Source organism: Acinonyx jubatus, chromosome B1 (assembly GCF_027475565.1).
Source record: "Acinonyx jubatus isolate Ajub_Pintada_27869175 chromosome B1, VMU_Ajub_asm_v1.0, whole genome shotgun sequence".
NCBI classification, from domain to species: Eukaryota; Metazoa; Chordata; class Mammalia; order Carnivora; family Felidae; genus Acinonyx; species Acinonyx jubatus.
Window position 1 is genome coordinate 156,521,943 of NC_069382.1, and position 19,765 is coordinate 156,541,707.

Consider the following 19,765-nt stretch of genomic DNA (forward strand, 5'->3'; position numbering starts at 1 on the left):
AGAAGCTGACTTTGGGCAAGGCAGTTTTAATCATCAAAGGCAATCCCTAGATAGGGCTGACAGTTGAGCACTGTCTTCTTGCTACATTTCCAGCATCTGGGAGACTAAGTCCTTCAATCCAGGAGGGAACTCAGGTGGTACATTTCTGGATAGGAAGTTTTAATGCACTGAATGTGAAGAGGTAATCTCCACACTTCAGGTGTGAGCTCCCTCCCAAGTGGTACCAAAGGGAACTGATGCTTTGTCCACCTCTTATTCATAGATCTAGTCAAGAGCACAAGACTTGTAGTCAACTGATTCTTTAGGCTTAAACCATAGGCTGATTTCTTTCTCAGCACTTTTTACTGAATCCTTGCCATGAGTGATGTTCCTGTCCACTTGAATGCAGAAGTCTCTGTGAATGGTACCTGGCTTAGAATCTGCTGGATTGGTCTCCCTAAGCATCACTCACTCCATCTTAACCACATTTAGCACTCCTAGACCATGGTCACCACCAGTCCTGAGTTCATGTATTTCACCAGCCCAGGGAAGAATGGGTAATCTTCCAGGTCATTGCAATGCTGCTTCCTCAGAGGCTTGAAGGAACACCATGGCCACAAAGTGGAATCCCTTCTGCTTGAAGAGCTTGATGATCTTACCCACCAACCTATGCTGCATACAGACTGACTTGATGGAAATGAAGATGTGCTCCATGTTGGCCATGACAGAACTGGCAGGGCTCGAACTGGTTCAAGCGGAGGTAAAAGTTTTTAATTTTGATGCATGCCAGTGTATTTATTTTTTTCTTTTGTAGTTGTGTTTTGTATATATAAGAAATCATTGCCAAATCCAAGGTCATGAAGATATGTACCTGTTTTCTTCTAGAAGTTTTATTTTTCTTATTTTTTTAAATGTTTATTCATTTTTGAGAGAGACAGAGACAGAGCATGAGTGGGGGGAGGCAGAGAGAGAGGGAGACACAGAATCTGAAGGCGGCTGCAGGCTCAGAGCTGTCAGCACAGAGCCCGATGCAGGGCTTGAACCCATGAACCGTGAGATCATGACCTAAGTTGAAGTCAGATGCTCAACCAACTGAGCCATCCAGGTGCCCCAAAAGAGTTTTATAGTTTTAGGTCTTACATTCAGGTCTTTAATCAATTCTGAGTTAATATTTGTATATGGTATGATGTTGGCATTCAGCTTCATTCTTTTGCATGTCAATATCCATTTGTCTCAGAATGATCTGGTGAAAAGCCTGTTCTATTACCATTGAATTGTCTTGGCACCCTTTTTGAAAATCAACTGACCATAAATATAAGCATTTTTTCCTGGACTCCCAATTCAATTTCATTGATCTATGTATCTATCCTTATGCTGGTATTGCACTGTCTAGATTACTGAAGTTTGCAGCAGGTTTTTTTGTTTTTAATTCAAATTTCAGTTAGTTAACATACAGTATAATACTAGTTTCAGGTGTACAATACAGTGATTCAACACTTTCATGCAATACTTGGTGCTCAACACAACAAGTGTACTCCTTAATCCCCATCACATATTTCACCCATTCCCCCTGCCCCCACGTCCCCTCTGATAACCACCAGTTTGTTTTCTATAGTTAAGAGTCTGTTTCTTGGTTTGCCTATGTTTTTTCCCCCTTTGTTCATTTGTTTCTTAAATTAAATATAAGTAAAACATTATTAGTATTATTAGTATTAGTAAAGAAACATTTGTTTCTTAAATTAAATATAAGTAAAATCATGTGGTATTTATCTTTCTCTAACTTATTTAGCTTAGCAGGATACTTCCTAGCTCCATCCACGTCCTTGCAAATGGCAAGATTTCATTATTTTTTATGGTTGAGTAAAATTCCATTGTATATATATATACACCACATCTTCCTTATCCATTCTTCAGTCTGTGGACACTGGGTCTGTTTCCATAGTTTGGCTAATGTAGGTAATGCTGCTATATATATCGAGGTGCAGGCATTCCTTTGAATTAGTAACTTTGTATTCTTTGGGTAAACACCTAGTTATGAAATTGATGGATTGTAGGCTAGTTCTATTTTTAACTTTTTGAGAAAACTCCATACTGTTTTCCAGAGTGACTGCACCAGTTTGCATTCCCACCAAAGTACAAGAGGGTTCCCCTTTCTCCATATTCTCACCAGCACCTGTTGTTTCTTGTGTTGTTGATTTTAGCTATTTTGACAGGTGTGAGGTGATATCTCATTGTAGTTTTGATTTGTATTTCACTGATGATGAGTGATGTTGAGCACCTTTTCATGTGTCTGTTGGCTATCTATATGTCTTCGGAAAAATGTATATTCATGTTTTCTGCCCATTTTTAAACTGGATTATTCACTTTTGAGTGTGGAGATTTATAACTTCTTTATATATTTTGGATTCTAACCCTATCAGACATGTCCTTTGCAAATATCTTCTCCCATTCCATAGGTTGTCCTTTAGTTTTGTTTATTGTTTCCTTTGCTGTGCAGAGCTTTTTATTTTGAGGAAGTTCCAAAAGTTTATTTCTGTTTTTCCCCCCTTTCCTCAGGAGACATATATAGAAAGTGTAGTAAGTTTTTAAATCAGTGAGTCTTCTTTGCTCTTCTTTTTCAAGGTTGTTTTGGCTATTTTGAGTCCTTTGAATTTCCACATGATCAGCTTACCAATTCCTGCAAGAGGGAGCCAGGATTCTGACAGAGAATGGGTGGATTCTCTGTAGATCAATCTGGGGAGTATTGCCATCTTAACAGTATTAAGTGGTGTTGAATAGAGGTAGTAAGAGCAGACAACCTTGTCTTATTCCTAAACTTAGGGTGATAGCATTCAGTTTTTCACTATTAGATATTACTTTGCCTTTTTTTAAAAAAAAGTTTATTTATTTTGAGAGAGAGAGGGCATAAGCAGGGGAGGGGCAGAGAGAGAGAGAATCCCAAACAGGCCCCATGCTGCCAGTGTGGAGCCCAATGTGGGGCTCAAATCCATGAACCAGGAGATCATGACCTGAACCAAAATCAAGAGTCAGTCATTTAACCAACTGAGCTGACCAAGAGTCAGTCACTTAGCCGACTGCCCCTATTTTGCTTTTGTTTTTTTTTTAAAAAGTTTATATATTTACTATATATAATATATATAGAGTAAACTATACATTATATATATAAATATATATAGTAAACTATATATTATAGATATATAAATATATATAGTAAACAATATATTATATATAAATATATATAGTAAACTATATATTATATATATTATATATAATATATATATATAAAGATTATATATTTATAATCTCTACACCCAACATGGGACTTGAACTCACAACCCCAAGATCAAGAGTTGCATGCTCTTTCAACTGAGCCAGACAGGTGCCCCTGTCTTGCTTCTGACTGTAAGATAACAGAACACCCTGACTTAAACAATAAGAGATCTCACAGTGTCCCTGGAGGGTAAGTCTAGAGTTAGGATGGGCTCCAGTAATGGTGTGGTCCAGTTTCTCAATGATGTCCTCAAAAACTCAGGCTCTTTCCACTCCTCAACTATGCTGTCCTCAGCTTCATCCTAATGTAGACTTTCCTTAGGGTTTTAAGTTATCTGCCAGGATCATCAGAGTTACACAGCATTGCACACAGTTACACAGTTATTGAGGCTTACCTGGTGTACCTTAAAGAGGGGTGTGAAAATGTCTCTCCCAACCACATACTCTTCCTCCTCTGCTCTGCTTGATTGGGTCAAATACCCAGTCAGGTTGCACACTTACCCCTGGAGCAGTAACAGTCATCAAGGGAAACAAGAGGTCTCTGTTTTCTCCAGTCATCATTACAGAACAGGAAATAAACCAAGGGATCGTTCTTCTTTGAAGGAGATGGAGGAGGACTATAAATACTACTTTTTCTCCTGTTAAAATCCTATCAACTGGGGCACCTGGTGGCTCAGTCGGTTGAGCGTCCAACTTCAGCTCATATCATGATCTCATGGTTCGTGGGTTCCAGCCCGACGTTGGGCTCTGTGCTGACAGCTCAGGGCCTGGAGCCTGCTTTGGATTCTGTGTCTCCCTTGCTCTCTGCCCCTCTCCCACTCAAGCTCTGTCTCTCTATCTCTCTCTCAAAAATAAATATTAAAAACAATTTTTTAAAAATAAATAAAAATAAAATCCTATCAAGTGCTGTGGTGTTACAGTTCTGTATCTTGATTGTGGTGGTGGTTGCATGAATCTACACATGTGATAAAATTGCATACAACCACACACACACATACACACAAGAATGCATGTATAACTGATAAAATCTAAATGAGCTTTGTGGGTTGTACTAATGTAAATTTCATGGTTTTGATGTTATCTTATAGTTATGCAAGATGCTAACATTGGGGGAGGAAGGTGGAAGGCACACAGGACTTCCCTATATAATTTTTTGTGATTTCCTGTGACTCCATAACTATTTTTTAAAAATTATATCAAGCGAATTACATATTGGGGTTTTTGTCAATGATCAGCAGTATAGAGGGGAGATCTGTGGTAGATCTAGAAGTAGAAGGAAAGACTTATTTATATACAGTATCATTATCAGGTAGCTTGTCTTGTATGACCCTTTTTTAAAAAAGAAATTGAGTTATAATCTACATTCAGTAAAGTGCAAAAATCTAGTGTTGCTTGAATTTACACACACACATACTCTTTACCAGCTGAAGGTACTCACTATTTTGACTGCTATCACTTAGATTAATTTTGCCAAATGGTCCACTTTTATTTATATTCAATAGTACTTTCAGTGCTATTCTAGGAAAGAAAAAGAAAACAAGTCTATTGATATTATTGCTTGTAGAACTCTGGCTAAAAAGATAGAAAGAGTGACAGGCAACAACAGATGCTGGTGAGGATGCGGAGAAAGAGGATCTCTTTTGCATTGTTGGTGGGAATGCAAGCTGGTGCAGCCACTCTGGAAAACAGTATGGAGGTTTCTCAAAAAACTAAAAATATAACTACCCTACGACCCAGCAATTGCACTACTAGGCATTTATCCAAGGGATACAGGTGTGCCGTTTCGAAGGGACACATGCACCGCCATGTTTATAGCAGCACTATCAACAATAGCCAAAGTATGGAAAGAGCCCAAATTTCCATCGATGGATGAATGGATAAAGAAGATGTGTTATATATATACAATGGAGTATTACTCGGCAATCAAAAAGAATGAAATCTTGCCATTTGCAACTACTTGGATGGAACTGGAGGGTATTATGCTAAGTGAAATTAGTCAGTCAGAGAAAGACAAAAATCATATGACTTCACTCATATGAGGACTTTAAGAGACAGAACAGATGACCATAAGGGAAGGGAAACAAAAATAATATAAAAACAGGGAGGGGGACAAAACAACAGAGACTCATAAATATGGAGAACAAATGAGGGTTGCTGGAGGGGTTGTTGGAGGGGGAATGGGCTAAATGGGTAAGGGGCATTAAGGAATCTGCTGAAATCATTGCTTCACTATATACTAACAAATTTGGACATAAATTTTAAAAAATAAAAAATAAAGTTAAAAAAAGAAAAAAAAAGAGAAAGAGTGAAAACAACTAAGAAGGGCACTGTTTCTGGAGAGAGATCAGAATCTCCTTGGCTTCTGCTCCGGAAGATTTGCCTTCATTCAGGTTGAGCTAACACTGATGAGGGAGCTCTGATGGCCCAGACCCTACACACCTGATTCCACTGCTTTTCAGTGCTGGCTGGTGCCCACCATCCCCCTGCCATGTCAAACTTACCACTCTGCCTTTTTTTTTTTTAATGCACCAGTGTAAAAAGTTGATTGTATACATTCCTCAGCCAGCAAGAGAACTAGTGCATAAGTGTTGAGCATGTTGCAGGAGCCATTAGATATGGGACACCAAGTTAAAGATATAGGTGGATGCAGATGGGACCTCTGATGTTTTATCATCTCCTGTCATCCTCTCAACTGCAGAGGTACAGAGCACCTTGCCTGGGGCCTGAAAACTCTGCTCTTTTCAGTGTTTTAAAACATGGCAGAAAGTTTAATGGTAACAAAACTGGTCAAGCTGTATTTATTTCTGCTCACTATGGGCTTTCCTCTCTCAGTGTTATGTGATTGGGTATCTTAGGGAAAGAGGCCAAACTTCTCATTCTTGAACAAATATTTGAAATCCAAAGAGACAGAGTTGCTAATGATGCTAATGGCAATAGTCCATTTTTAAAACTTTCTGCAGCTCATTCATTCACAGGTGTACCTGACTGTGAACAGGATCTAAAGCTAAGAAAAGCCAGGCAGCATTGCTTTATCCTCCAATTGGAAAGGGAACTTCCAGAGCCAAGGGTCCTGAGGCCTGGACTATGTCCTCCCTTTGCTGGGTGATAGGCACCCTATGACTTAGATCAGTCAGGATCCTGCAACAGACAGATGCAACACCAACAAAGAGCAATGGAGGCAGATTTAATACAAGCCTATTTACAAAGGCGTGGGTAGCATTAAGGGAAACCAACAAGGGATGCTGAGACAACACCCCCCACCCCCGCGCCCAGCCCCCAGGCCTAGAACTTCACCCCAAGGTCTAAAGAGGCTAAAGAAAAGGGGTTATAAAGCTCAGAGAGAAGGACACCTGGGTGACTTAGTCAGTTAAATGCCGGACTTCAGCTCAGGTCATGATCTCACGTCTTGTGAGTTTGAGCCCCACAATGGGCTCTGTGCTGACAGCTCAGAGCTTGGAGCCTGCTTTGGATTCCATGTCTCTCTCTCTCCCTCCCCTGCTCATGCTCTCTCTTTCTTTCAAAAATAAACATTTAAAAAATTTACAAAGCTCAGACAGAGCAGCTAAGAAGAGGGACTATTTGCAACAACGTGGATGGAACTGGAGGATATTATGCTAGGTGAAATAAGTCAGAAAAGGACATATTTCATATGTTTTCACTCATATGTGGAATTTGAGAAACTTAATAGAAGACCATAGGGGAAGGGAAGGAAAAATAAGTTATAAACAGAGAGGGAGGCAAACCATAAGAGACTCTTAAATACAGAGAACAAACTGAGGGTTGATGTGGGTGGGAGGTTGGGAGGGGGGCAGGGAAAGTGGGTGATGGGCATTGAAGGTGGCACTTGTTGAGATGAACACTGGGTGTTGTATGTAAGTGATGAATAATGGGAATCTACTCCTGAAGCTAAGACTATACTGTATGTTAGCTAACTTGACAATAAATTATTTAAAAAAAAAAAAAAGAAGAAGAGGGATCAACCAGCTTGGGCCTTTAGCAGAGGAACACAGTCAATGAAGCCCAGCAGGAAGGGAACCAGTGGACTAAGTACTTCAACCTCTGTCTTCTCCCACTTCTGATCTTCTGCTGTTGGCTCCCACTTTCCTAACCCAACTCAAAGTCAAGGCACCAGCGATCCTTGTTGATATAGTTCAACTATATCAAGTTCAAAGATCAGCCCCCCTAAAGCCCGAAGTGGGATGGAAAGCAGATCCAGTGGGATAGAATGGAAAATACCCAGCATGCCACTCTTTCATTCATCATTGCATAGTTGGTACTCCAGGGGAGCACTGTCTACCCAGGGAGGGGCACTTCCTATCCCCTGGGGAAAAGGAAACAAAGAAGAAAGTAAATTTGTCAGAGGTACTTCTTGAGAATGTCAATCTAAGCTCACACATAGGGTCAAGGTGGATTTAGCCTTCGATTTTCTTTTCTGTCGCTGTACTCCCCAGGTCCCTGCCCTGCTCACCACACAGCGTCCTGCACGTAGGTTTGATGAAAACAATTTTACTCTACTTCTGGTGGTTTCTAGGATGCCACTGATCATCATCCCCATCATTTGTGAGGGTCACCATACATGTCATTTTGTGAGGGTCACCATCCATGTCATTTGAAAGTCCATCTCAGAGAGGCTTTCAAATTAATCCAGACCACACTGATAGAGATATCAAGAACATGTAACAAAAACCTCTAGATAATCATTGAATTCATGGGCAGTCATTAAGGTGTTTATGTGTCGACAAAGGGATGGGGTAGTTTTTAGCAAAGTGGTGACTGATGAGGGCACCATGGGGGCTGTTACCTACAAATTTCTTTCCATCTCTCATCATCTCAGAGAAGTGGCCTTACCTCCACCTGATACAACTGCAGGTGTAGGTGCTTAAAACCTTTTTTCTCAATAAGGTAAATTCACAGATTCCATTCCATCCACAGGGCCATTTTTTGGCCTACCACACTACTGCCACATGTGAATAGCAAAGTAAAATCTAAATTGGAGGACAAGGTGCTCTCCCCTACTTGCACTTAAGCAGCACAGGGTAACAGTGCAATACACTGACAACAGAGTTCAGGGACGTAACACTATAACTGAATTGATTTGATCATAGGGACCCAAAAGAAACTCCCTGTGGTTGACCAGATTTCAGATGACAAACATATACAAAAAATTAAAAGTTAAAAAAAAGGGGGGTATCTGAGTGGTTCAGTTGGTTGAGTGTCTGACTCTTGATTTTGGCTCAGGTCACAGTCCCAGGGTCATGGGATGGAGCCCTGTGTTGGGCTCCAGGCTGAGTGTGGAGCCTGCTTGGGATTTTCTTTCTCTCTCTCTCTCTCTCTCCTTCCCTCCTCCTCTCCCTCTCCTCCACATGCACATGTTCTCCCTCCCTTAAAAAAAAAGACATGCATGGAGGATCTTGCAGGGAGCTGGGACCCTGCATTAGCAAGAGGGGGCAAAAATACCCCGTGACCTTGCTATTTGAACAGCTTTGTATACAAGACCAGTACACAGACCTGGTGGCTAGCTTGGAGGAGGCAGGGAAGAGGCTCCCACACCCTCTAGTTTCACTGATAATCTGACACGTCAACCCATCCAGGGTACCCAACTCCTGCCCTTTGTGGTGCACTGTGCTCTGCCTTATGGAGAACAGCCAGCTTAGTGCCTGTCAAGACTTCACCACCCAATCCCAGCCAACTTGATCTTTCAGGCTGGTTCTGGATCTACACAGTATGTTCCAGGCCCAGCCTGGGGCCAGCTTCAAACGTCATGCCTATGGTATCTCACACTAACTTGGGCTCAATAGAATGTAAATGACCAAAGACCCAGAATGTGTAACAGGCCAGAGACAGAATCCTGGCATTTTGGGGGCTTATTCCATAGGTACATATTAAGACATAGTCTAGCATGGTCCCTTGTACCAAGGCCTTATAGGCAGCACCAGCATATCAAACTATCTGAGAGCCATGGGTGGAGAAAGGGATGCAGGTAGGGCTGGACAGGGCTTGGACATTGTTAAACACCTGGATGAGTATCTTTGGGCAAGTCCTGAGATCTCTAAGCAGAACCTGAGCTTTGGGGTTTTTGATGGTTTTTTTTTTTTCATTTCATTTTGTTTTGTTTTTAAGAAAGTACAAGTACAAGGGGCGTCTGTCTGGGTGGCTCAATTGATTGAACATCCAACTTCAGCTCAGGTCATGATCTCACAGTTTGTGAGTTCAAGCCCCACTTCAGGCTCGCTGCTGTCAGTGCAGAGTCTGCTTTGGATCTTCTGTTCCCTTCTCTCTCTGTTGGCTACCCTCCCCGCCCTCAAAAAAAAAAGAAAGTACAAGTACAAATTATATTATCATGTTTTCCCCCACTGACCTGCCTTACTAATCTGCTGCTTGATAGAATTCAACGTAGCACTCCAAACATTCAAGTAGCTGGGGAATGTCCTGTCACCCTGACCAGTCTCCTTTAGCATGTCAGTGTGAAACCCCAGCTCAGGCCATCAAGGGCAGGGCACAGAGTGAAGGCTGGCATGAGCCTTGGTTTGGCATTGAAGTAGGAGAGAGCATTAACAATGGAAAGCTGGGGTGGAGGGGCAGGGGCTAACTGCCAGGGTTTGATGTTCTGTGATAAGATAGGGAGGTGGGTGGGTTTCCTGCAAAGAACTGGATTTTACTTGCTGGAAGCCAGTTCAGCTCTTCACAGGCTGAACCTAAGAGACTTTTTTTTTTTTTTTTTTTAATATGGTTGTTTGTTTTGGGCTTCAGCTTCCTGCAGTATCAGTTTCTGTCAGACCAGTTTGTTAAGAAAGCACTTTGAGTAAATACCAGGGACCAGGATGAAACTAAAATAGGGAGACTTAAAAAAAAATGTTTTGTTTTTATAGAACTTGAGTTTAATTCCCTCTCAGGGTTAAACAAAGTTCTCTTCAGAATAAATACTGCCCATCGGCTGAGAAGGAGTTTCAGAACTGGGAGAGAAGAAGCAGTAGTCTTGGAATTGGAGACCGGACCCTGAGGCACGGGAGGCACTAGATTGCATCTACAGGCTTTCAAACACCAAGAAATAAAATAGAGGAGCTGTGCTTTTTGTTGTATGCTAGCTATGTCCCTGAAAAGTTATGTGAAAAATTCCTAAACGGATTCCTGTTCACAATGCGATAGACAAGGTCACTGAAGGAAACTTCCCAGATGGTTTTATAAAACGAGATCCCTGCAGGGCAAGGACTAAGGTGAGGCAAGTAAGCGGAGGTCCAAAAATTCAGTGATCAAGATGAACAATAATGCAGTATTTTACCAAATCAAAATTAATGCAAAAAATCCAGGATGAACAAATTATCATTTTTCACAGAAAGGCAGGATCTGTCTTTACACACAACTTGTAGATGTGACTAAGTTAAACATTTTGAGAGGAAGTACTCATCCTGCACTAAATACAGTGAGCCCTAAATACAGTCATTTGTATCCTTATAAGATAGATCTATAGAGAAGATGCAGACATATAGAGCAGAAAGCAACATGAAGACAAAGAGATTTGGAATGATGCAGCCACAAGCACAGAAATGCTAGGGCAGTCCCCAAGGGCCTCTGGAGGAAGTGCAGTCGTGCTGACATCTTAATTTCAGACTTCTGACCTTCAGAACCGTGAGACAATAACTTTCTGTTATATGAAGCCAACCAGTTTGAGATCGATTTTTTACAGCAGTCTTAGGAAACAAATACAAATAGTGTTGCTTATATTCTCCCACCATCCCACATAAGTACTTTTGTTTTATTTTTTAAATTGGATGAGTGTTCTTTAATTGAAAGCTCTTTAGGTTATCTCCCCCAGAAGACTCAGACACAAATATGTGGGGATCCTGGGCTGAGACACTAAACCAAGTAGTAGCCACCAAACCCGTCTTGAAAGTACATCTCTCCTCTGCATAAGCTTGATCCATTTGTTTCTTCTTCCTATAGGAAGAGTTCTCTCCAAAGTATTCCTCAGCCTTGCATGGAAGTCATGGAGACTTCAGATGGCTCCCCCTCCCCCCACCAACTCACATGGTACATGAAGATCTTGTTGATGGAAGGAGCTTGGACTCAAATTGGAAATAACATGGATACACAGACATGTGTACACAGTGTACAAAACTTGTCTGCCAGGGTTTCTAATGGATTCAAATGCATATGGAGAGCAGGGCAAACTTTTCTTTTTATTTAAAAAAAATTTTTTTTAACATTTATTTATTTTTGAGACAGAGAGAGACAGAGCATGAACGGGGGAGGGTCAGAGAGAGGGAGACACAGAATCTGAAACAGGCTCCAGGCTCTGAGCTGTCAGCACAGAGTCCGACATGGGGCTTGAACTCACGGACCGCAAGATCATGACCTGAGCCAAAGTCGGCTGCTTAACCAACTGAGCCACCCAGGTGCCCCAAGCTTTTCTTTTTAGAGGGCATAGTGTAAAATTCCATTACAAATTGAATCCCAATTGCCTTTCAGTTTCTTGAAACAGTCTGCATTGCCTGAACCATTCCTTCCTCAATTTTAAGAAGCTTAAGACTCTGTTGTGAAAATCTTTTTTTACATTGACAATTTGTATTGTAGTATATTCTTCACCTAGAGAACAAGTTAGCTCAGAGTGCAGCAATTTTTAAATAAAGGTATGCCCCAAGCCACAGTTTAGGATGATGCACTTTTGAGTGCTCTAGGAAATTCCCAAATAAAAGATTGTATTTACAAAAACATAATTGTTCTGGGCAGCATGCCCAGTGTAAATTTACTCTTAACAAAATAATTTTTAAAAAACTACTGGAAAAGAAGTTAACTTTTTGAACACATTAAAGTGATCCAAAAGTATGAAAGGGTATAACATGAAAATGTCCTCTCATTTCTACCCTCCTGCTGCTCAGTCTTTCTCCTTAATATTTAGTTTGCTTGTTCACAGGAAACAGAGAGACAATTTGTTTCTTATTGTACTTCCAGAGATGTGTTCTGTACAAATGGTAGCATCCTACAGATACTTTAAAAACTTTTTAATTGAAATATAATATACATAAAGTGCATGAACCTGAATAACTAATCAAAAAACTCCCAAGAAACAAAAGTCCAGGACCAGATGGCTTCACAGGTGAACTCTACCAAACATTTAAAAAATAGTTAATACCTATTCTTCTCAGACTATTCCAAAATGGAAGAGGAAGAAAAAGGTCCAAATTCATTCTATGAGGCCAGCATTACCCTGATACCAAAACCAGATATATAGAAACCATCAAAGACAAAAACCATATTAGAACTGATACATGAATTCAGTAAGCTCACAGGCTGCAAAATTAATGTACAGAAATCTGTTGCATTTCTATACACTAATAATGAAGCAGCAGGAAGAGAAATTAAGAAAACCATTCTATTTACAATTGCATCAAAAATAATAAAATACTTAGGAATAAACTTAACCAAGGAGGTGAAAGACTTGTACTCTGAAAACTAAAACACTGATGAAAGCAACTGAAGATGACACAAAGAAAAGGAAAGGCATTCCATGTTCATGGATTGGAAGAACAAATGTTGTTAAAATGTCGATACTACCCAAAGCAATCTATATATTCAATGCAATCCATATCAAAATACCAACAGCATTTTTCACAGAACTAGCACAAATAATCTTGAAATTTGTATGGAATCACAAAAGGCCCCAGATAGCCAAAGCAATCTTGGAAAAGAACAAAACTGGAGGTATCACAACCCCAGTTATCAAGACATACTATAAAGCTGTAGCAATCAAAACAGTATGGTACAGGCACAAAAATAGACACATAGATCAGTAGAACAAAACAGAGTCTGGAAATAAACCCATATTATATGGAAAATTAGTTTTCAATAAAGAAATCAAGAATATGCCAAGGGAAAAAGTCTCTTCAACAAATGGTTTTGGGAAAACTGCGCAGCTACATTCAAAAGAATGAAACTGGGCCACTTTCTCACACCAAACACAAAAATAAACTAAAAATAGATTGAAGACCTAAATGTAAGACCTGAAACCATAAAAATCCTAGAAGAGAGCACAGGCTGTAATTTCTCTGACATTGGCAGTAGCAACATTTTTCTAGATATGTCTCCTGAGGCAAGAGAAACAAAAGCAAAAATAAACTATTGGGACTACATCAAAATAAAAAGCTTCTGCACAGCCAAGGAAACAACCAACAAAATTAAAAGACATTTGAATGGGAGAAGATATTTGCAACTGATACATTCAGTAAGGAGTTAGTATCCAAAATATATAAAGAATTTATAAAACTCAACACAAAACCCCCCAAATAATCCAATCAACAATGGGCAGAAAACATGAATAGGTATTTCTCCAGAGAAAACATACAGATGGTCAGCAGACAAATGAAAAGATGCTCAACATCACTCATCGTCAGGGAAATGCAAATCAAAGCCACAATGAAATGTCACCTCACACCTGTCAGAATGGCTAAAATAAAAAATTCAAGAAACCAACACGTGCTGATGAGGATGTAGAGAAAAAGGAACCCTCATGCACTGTTGGTGGAAATGAAATCTGGTGCAGCCACTGTGAAAAATAATATGGAGTTTCCTCAAAAAATTAAAAATTGAATTACTGTATGATCCAGTAATCTCACCACTGGATATTTATCCAAAGAATACAAAAGCACTAATTTGAAGGGATATATGAATCCATATGTTTATTGTAGAATTATTTACAATAGCCAAAGTATGGAAGCAGACCAAGTCTCCATTGATAGATGAATGGATAAAGAAGATATTTATATATATGTACTATATGTGTGTGTATATACACACACACACAAATTATATATATATATATATATATATATATATATATATATAATTTATGAAACAAAAGAAAGATAAAAGGAGACATATAAAAAAACAGACTCTTAACTATAGAGAACAAGCTGATGGTTACCAGAGGGGAGGGGGATGGGGGGATGGGTGAAATAGATGAAGGGGATTAAGAGAACACTTATGATGAGCACTGAGTAACACATAGAATTATTGAATCACTATATTGTACACCTGAAACTAATACAATACTGTATGTTAATGATACTGGAATTAAAAAGAAATATCATCTGAACCCCTGCATCCCCCTCAATATCCTTTCCAGTCACTTCATCCCTCAAAGGTATTCACTCTTCTCTTCTGGCTTTTAACAGCATACTTCTGCTTCTGTATACTTTCTATAAATGCGGTAGTCTGTATACCTTAAATAAGTGATATTATTCCATAAGGTTGTTTCTTGTTTTTTTAGCTCAACATTGTGTTTGTGAGATTCTTCCCTATTGACAAATGTGGTTGTAATTTATTCATTCTCATCGGTGCTTAATATTTTATTGTCATACACACTGTTTTTGCAACTTGTTTTGCTTTTTCATTTTACAATATATCTCAGAGATTTTTGTATCCATATATTAAGAGTGCTCTTGTCCTTTCATTGTGTTAGTTAATAGTATTTCTTTTTTTTCATTTTTTTAAATTTTTTTTAACTTTTTTTTTATTTATTTTTGAGACAGAGAGAGACAGAGCATGAATGGGGGAGGGGCAGAGAGAGAGGGAGACACAGAATCGGAAGCAGGCTCCAGGCACTGAGCCATCAGCCCAGAGCCCGACGCGGGGCTCGAACTCACGGACCCTGAGATCGTGACCTGAGCCGAAGTCGGACGCCCAACCGACTGAGCCACCCAGGAGGCCCAGTAATAGTATTTCATTATGTAAATAACAACTTTTTTTTTTACTTATCCCCTTAGATGGACATGTAGCCACAACCTATATTTAAAACTAATATTTACCTCTAACAAAACAAGGACTAATTTTACAGTACTCTCAGTAAATTAGTAAAATATTTTCCAAGAAAAAAATTTAAAGATATTTTATTTTAAAAAATATTTACTTATAGTAATAAATGTATTTGTTTTTGCAGGGAAACCAGATTCAGTAAACCTCTAAATGCCTCATATGTTGGGGTTGTGAGGACAGGGAAGCAGCGTGAATGACCCCATGATCTGGGGGAACAGTGGATGGAGAGGGTGGTGCAGACCCTAAAAAACAAGTTAGCCCATCTAATCCCATGACTGAACAATTATCCTGAACCAATTCCAAGGCCATTTGCTTTGCCTGCAAATTGTTTTTAAGTTTCTGTCATTGAAAAAGAAGGAATGGAGAAATTTATTTAAGTGTTCTTCAGCTAATGAAGAAAAGTTGAAATTCTTCTATATTTGGGTCATAAGCATTTCAGCAATAACAAGAAGTATAATTGTCTCAGGTAGCATTGGTAACATATTCTAATTCTTTGCTGTCAGAGTGGGAAACAACTGAGTAATTTAATAGCAAGTTTTGCCTTGAAAGAGAAAGTGCCAATGGCGGAGAGCAGGGTTAGTGGGGCAGAGGGAGAGACAATGCTAAGAAGGCTCCATGCTCAGCACCAAATCCAATGCAGGGCTTGATCCCACAACCCTGGGATAATGACCTGAGCTGAAACCAAAAGTCAGACACTCAACCAACTGAACCACCCAGGCAAGTTATGCTTTAAGCACAAAGAATGATTGTGGAATGAAATGTTCACGTGTAAATTTAAATATTGGTTGCTCTCAAAGTACTTACTCTTCAAATTCATTAACAATGTATTTAAATTTTTTCATGAGATCATACATAAACAGCTTGACTAAAATTATTAACCAAGTGATTCTCATGTATTTGTCTTTTATACGTAAAAATAAGCCTCAGTTAAATGGCTCAGTTAAGTGTCTGACTCTTAATTTAGGCTCAGGTCATGATCTCACGGTCGTGAGTTCAAGCCCCATTGGGCTCGTGTAGAGCCGCTTGGGATTCTCTCTCTCCCTCTCTCACTGCCCCTCCCCCTCCCATGTGTGCGTACATGCTCCTCTCTCTCTCTCTCTCTCTCTCTCTCAGAAATAAATAAAATTTTTAAAAAAATAAGCCATTAGTTCAAGTATAGCTTGATTCTCTTTCCAGTTCATAGAATAATGGTACAAATGAACTTGGAAAATACATTTCTACCCTCCCTTTGACAGAACACATGGAGAGAAACATGGAGAGAAAAATCTTCCATTCCTGCATCATGATGATTCCTTCCTAATCACAATACTCCCATCCGTTTGGAGCAAGGTATGATATAGCAAATGGCTGAGACCCATGCTTCTGACTCTAAGAGAATCCCTGGGTATGGAGGAAGCCTGAATTCCACTTTCCAAATTGTGAGAGTCCAATTACCTTGGCTAGTCAGATCATAGGTGCTGTGCTCTTGTTTTGAAATATGAGCTGTGATCTATTTCCCCACTTACATGAATTCAGTGAGTCTCCATAAGTAACAGAAACCCAGTTAGATAATACATTAGTCCCATAATGAGGCTATGTAAGAGCAACAATTAAATTCTTACCATCCTTCATTTTGTGAAATTATTTCCAATTCTGAAATAGTGAGTCTCCTGTTTGTTGTGGCCACCAACTCTTCCTGAGTGTTACAAATCAAATCATGTGAAGTGGATCTTTGGTTGTGAACTCATCTTCAGTGGAAATGGTTTTTGCTGTGAATTTCTCAAGGGCCCTGGGTGGTGGAATTGTCTCTACTGAGCAGTTTCCTGTGGTTCTGCCAGATCCCTGAAGGTTTAAATTATTTTGATTAGTTTTTATATGAATTCATTACCTTATATGCTTAAGGTTCCTATAACATATAAGTCATGTAAAGCTCAGGTCTTGGGCTTTGATTTTTCACAAATGATATATTTTTGTAACACTCGAAGTCTCAGACAGAAGGCCAGCTTCCCCAGGCCAGTGGGAAGAGTTTTCTAGGTCATGGTTTAAAACAAGGCAACTCTTTAATGTTTTCCCATTCCACATAGGTGAACATCATATTGTCTGCCCCCAGCCTAGTCTTTAGAGTTCATGTTTGAGCCTAAAATCCATCCAGAATGATTATGGATGGAAAGCAAGTGATGAGAAATAGTGAACTCAAAAGGAATATTAAAAAGGGCTTTATTTTGTTTTTAAATGCCAATTTTGAGGTGATATGTGAACTTGGGTTTTTTGGAGAGGCTGTCTAGAGCCAATTTAGGGCAAAATCATGAAGTTCATAAGTTGAGGGGGCTCCTGACCCTTATTGGAGCAGAAATCGAGAAGAATGGCATTGTGATGAAGTGGATAAAACTGACCTTGGAGCTAGGAAGATCTGGGTTCAAGTCCCATCTCTGGCACTTACTAGCTGTGTGACTTTGAGACAATCAGTTAACCTTTTGAGCCCCAGTTACATTTCTACAAAATGAGGCTAATAGCCATTGCCTTTCAGTGTTGTTGAAAGTATTAAATTGAATTACATAAAGTATAGTAGGAACTAGATCACGTACACAAGTAACTTGGGTAAATTCAACACTTGCCCTTTTTATACATTGCCCTCTTTTATGTGATAAAACAACCTGAAATATTTTATATGTAATGATTATCATATATGCAAGATGTATATCTCACATTGGCATATACATATTACCATAAAAGAATATATACATGGCTATATATACAGTATTTTCTGAGTGACTTAAGGAATTTTCAATATTCATTTTGATCACATACAATTTTTGCCTGACATGCTTGTTTTGGAATCTGACTCACATGTGACATGGGGTTCTACTGTCCTCAGGAGGTGCTCAACGAACTTTAGCTCCCTTTCCCTATTTCCTTGTGTTTGTTTTTATGTTTTAGACTCTTACTAAAGTACTTAATGTTCTCAGGCTACCTCTCTCAACTCCTGTCAAAGAAAAGCATCTAATACCTTTATCACAAGCAGTTAGAGATAATTGGTTATAGCTTCCTTCATGATTAGTTATCACTGCAGTGGAGAGCACAGGGAGCAAAGATCAACCTGAAGGACTGTGTGGGAGAATATCAGGCATTCGTGGAAAGGTATTTTGAAGTGAAAGTGGGCAGGGAGCTTCTCTGATCTCAAATGCCATTACAAGACAACCACCAACTTTACCTCCATAAAAGGCCAACCCTGTGACTAGGAAAGCTTTATCCTAGTGGTTCCATAATGCACCCAAGTGGCTTTCATGTCAGAGAATTTAGACACCCATCATCCTGTTTGTTGGCTGCACCGTATAGAAGTAATACAATTTATTTAAGCAATCCCCTCTTGATGGACATTTAGATTACTCCCAGTCTAAATGTCCATCAAGAGGGGACTGTTACAGACAATGCAGTGGTGAACATTTTAATAGACACTCTTCTCTTTCTTAACACTAAGATTATTAGGATAAATTCTTCGAAGTTGAGTTGCTGTCAAAAAGAATGTATGTTTAAAGTGTTGATGCACATTAACAAATTATTTTCTAGAAAATGTGTAGCAATCTATACCTTTCAGAAGAGTGTATGTGTTTTCCTTACATCCTTGCCAAATACTGCTCATTGACAGCTTCTTCCCTCCCCCCACCATTTTTTTTTTCTGGCAGAGCTTATAAAGTACGGTGGTTAGGATCACAGACTATGGCATCAGGGTACCTAAATTAAAATCACAGGCTGGCACTTTCTACCTGTGTGTGACCTTGAGCAAATTACTTAATCTTTCTGTGCTTCAGTTCTATCATCTTTAAAATAGGATCACAGGGGCGTCTGGGTGGCTCAGTTAGGTTAAATGTCTGCTTTGGCTCAGGTCATGATCTCACAGTTCATGGGTTCAAGCCCCACATCGGGCTCTGTGCTGACAGCTCAGAGACTGGAATCTGCTTCGGATTCTGTGTCTCCCTCTCTCTCTGCCCCTCCCTCACTCGTGCTCTGTCCCTCTCAAAAATAAATAAATATTTAATAAATAAATAAAATGGGATCAATAATATTTACCTGATAGGTTGTTGTGTAGATTCAGTGAATTGATATTTTTAAAGTGCTTAGCAAAGTATCTAAATGCCTCAGGTTAAGCCATGAAATCAACAATTTTTAAGATTCAAAAACAGAAAAAAAAAACCCAGCAATTACATACGGTTCAGTGCAAGCACCAACAAATGTAAATTATTATAATTTTTGCAAATCTGATAGGAGATAGATAATACTTTTAATTTAATATAGGTGCTAATTAAAGTAGGTCAGTACTGGGTCATGAATAGAGTATCAAACCAATGACTTAGTAAAAAAAAAAAAACAACCAGAAATCATCTGATAAACCAAAAATATAGGGTATGATAAAGATGGCATTTCAAATCAGAGGACGACAGGGGTTTGCTAATAAATAATGATGGGAAAACTGGCTGGCCATCCAGAAAAAAACAAAGCTGGATCTCTAGTTAATTCTGTATAGCAAAACAAATCTGAAGTGGAGAAAAGATGCAAACCTAAAAAAATGTGATCCATAAATTTTTAGAAGAAAACATTGGACAAATTATTTAAAATCTCAGAATGGAGGGGCGCCTGGGTGGCTCAGTCGGTTGAGCGTCCGACTTCGGCTCGGGTCACGATCTCACGGTCCATGAGTTCAAGCCCCGCATCGGGCTCTGGGCTGATGGCT

General features: G+C 39.3%; 1 pseudogene; it reads right to left on the reverse strand.

Moving 5' to 3' along the window:
• Positions 1–252: 252 nt before the first annotated feature.
• LOC106971655 (nucleoside diphosphate kinase B-like) lies at positions 253–1,617 on the reverse strand (annotated as a pseudogene).
• Between the last annotated feature and the right edge of the window lie 18,148 nt (positions 1,618–19,765).